We start from the raw sequence: 2,746 nt of genomic DNA, 5'->3' as shown, positions 1-2,746 counted from the left end.
TTCAGTCTGGAGAAGAGGAGGCTGAGGGGAGACCTCCTGGCCCTCGGCAACTCCCTGCCAGGAGGGGGCAGAGAGGGGGGATGAGTCTCTGGAGCCAAGGCCCCAGCGCCAGGCCCCGAGGGAATGGCCTCAAGCTGCCCAGGGCAGGGTCAGGCTGGCTCTGAGGAAGGATTTATTTGCAGAAGGGGCTGTTGGGCGTTGGAATGGGCTGCCCAGGGCAGGGGGGAGTCCCCGGGATCCCTGGGGGGGTTGAAGAGTCGGGCTGAGCCAGCGCTGAGGGATCTGGTGGGGTTGGGAAGGGTCAGGGAGAGGGTCATGGTGGGGCTGAGGAGCTTCAAGGTCTTTTCCAACCTAGACGATTCTGTGATTCTGTTAAAGATAATGATTGCTAAACTTTTAAATTTAGGCCCCTGATTCAGCACTCATATCCATGAGATAAAACCCCATACGCAGCCCGAGTCAGGTCCCCACTTCCCAGGTGCCCAGAAATGTCTGTGCTTTGCCATCAGACAGACACCCCAACGTGTGCGTGAGGAGCAGGAGACAACGACCTGCAAAAAGGAGATGTCCCCGATTCAGCAAAACACTTAGAGCCCAACATGTCACATAGAGATTAAGAGAATTTAAACATGTGCTGAAATATTTTGGCATACCAGGGCCTGGGGACTTGTCTATGCAGAAAATTGTCTCAAATTAAATGTTTGGGGTCATTTAAAGTTCCTGAAGCTCTTCCTGAGTAACTCCCTATATGCATGTGGTTAGTCCAGAGCATATTTATATCTTTTATGTATATATCCTTCCTCAATAGCCCTCTGGTTTCTTACTCTTTATCCCACCTTTTGACTTCTGCCTCCTCTGTCCCTCTGTCCTGATGGACAAGCAGCTCTCATGAACACCGCAAGGCGTAGATACTTTGTGCTCCCTGTGCCGTTTTTTTAATGATTCCCCAGCGTGTTGTCCTGTCCTAAGAAACCTTAACAAACTCTTAGGGCCCAAAGACAACCACACAGCCTGGGACCAGCCCCATTCCATATTCCTCCTCCTCAGCATCATCTTTGGCCATTCAACCCTCGTGTCTGAGATTCAAACCATGAGGGTCTGGTGGTAGGATTTGCCTTGCTGCGTGGTGTTTGCACAGCTCCGAGCACAGCAGGTGCCTACTGCAAAATCGTGAGTATTGTGATCGCTGCTACTTACTACTTCTGCTCATATTGATTAATAACGACTGCATTTTCCCCACAGCCCTTTAAAAATTAAGGTAATTTGGAAAAAAAAAAAAAAAAAGCTATTCATACAGAAATCAGGGTGTTTGCACAGCAAGGCAGACAGCAATAGATATTCCAGGCGATTTCCCTGTGTAAATAAATCCTCCTTGGAGAACCCGGACAAAACCTCCTCCTCGTAGGTCCGTATTTCTGGGGGGCAGTGAGAGTGGGAAGGGGGCTGGGGAAATGGGAGTTTCAAAGAGTTTTGAGCACTTATGGGCAACACAAAGGAAAAATGGACATACTGTGCGGAGCTGCTGGCGAAAGTGGGTCTTAAACAAGTAATATAGTGGCTTTGGGACTGGGATTGTGTATCCAGGGTTCTGTGCAGTTCACATAGGAAATTAGTGACCTGCATATATGAATGGAGTCTTTCCGGCACAGGGACATAGATGTAAAAATATTGTCCTGTATAAATAGCTGTTCCGAAAATAGAGCTTTAGGAAATTTATTCCGAGTCTTTTTGTCCGGAGACTAAAGTATTTATTCTGTTTTTTCCTTTCACCTGAAGCCCACGATTAAACCGAGTGGTCAAAATGAAGCCGGTACTTTTGCAACCAGCACCCATTTTCTCAGAGTCTGTAGCTGGCACAGATGTCCTAAATTCAGACTCACGAGGCTTTGGGTTGAGAAGCCAGTTGTGCTTTTCTCTCAAGGAATTTTCTTAACAATTTTTTTCATTTTTATTTTTATTTTTTTCTTTTTATCTTTTCTCTTTTTGTTGTTCCTTTTTTCTTTTTCTTTTTCTTTTTCTTTTTCTTTTTTCAATTTTTATTTTTGTTTTCCTCTTTTTTTTTCTCCTTTTAGCTTTCTCCTTTTCTTTTTCCTCTTTATTTATATTTTTTCTTTTTTTTCTTTTCCTTTTTATTTTTTGTTTTTCTCTTGTTCCCTTGTGGGTTTTGTTTGTTTGTTTGTTTGTTTTTTCTTATTTCCACTTTTCTTTTTTTCCCCCCTTTTTCTTTCTCTAGCAGGCAGTGACCAAGCCTCCATCCCCGATACTGGCGTGAAAGCAAAACTCAGATCTCAACACCTGAACTTTCCACTGATTAAAAGTCAGATCAAAGGGAAAAGAGGCTGTGGAACCTGAAGGCAGACGGCAGGGCTCGCTGGGGCAGGACGTGTGCCCGCAGCCCGCGTTAGGAGCGCCGGGCAGTGATTTCTGAGTCTCGCAGGAGAAGGAAAATCCACCTGACAGCCCCGGGCATGAAAAGTATCTTTGTCCTTTAATTGGGAAGTCGGTCGCGCAGCCCAGCGAGCGCGATCACCCTCGGGAGAGGTAACGTTACGAAGTTTCCGGTGAAAACACGAACTAGGAGGGTTTTTTATTTTTTTTTTCTTTTTTTGCTAATCATTAACCGCTCATTAGAATAAGTCCCTTAACAGTTACAGCATCGAGTCCATCAGGTCCCTGACACCCCCGGGGGGCTGACGATGGGCACCCCCCGCACCTCCCCGCCCCGGGGCAGCGCCTTGCGGAGCCC

At 46.5% G+C, this 2,746-nt stretch overlaps 1 protein-coding gene across 1 annotated transcript in view; it reads left to right on the top strand.

Moving 5' to 3' along the window:
- Window positions 1-2,463: 2,463 nt before the first annotated feature.
- WNT11 (Wnt family member 11) overlaps window positions 2,464-2,746 on the top strand; it is a 30,009-nt gene continuing 29,726 nt past the window's right edge. Inside the window, exon 1 of the mRNA XM_026859933.1 lies at window positions 2,464-2,541. The gene's annotated coding sequence lies outside the window, so the exon portion shown is untranslated. The remainder of the gene's footprint in view (window positions 2,542-2,746) is intronic.

The sequence above is a fragment of the Athene cunicularia genome (assembly GCF_003259725.1).
Source record: "Athene cunicularia isolate RWA chromosome 1 unlocalized genomic scaffold, athCun1 chr1_part1, whole genome shotgun sequence".
Lineage (NCBI taxonomy): Eukaryota > Metazoa > Chordata > Aves > Strigiformes > Strigidae > Athene > Athene cunicularia.
This window is presented reverse-complemented; position numbering and strand designations above follow the sequence as displayed.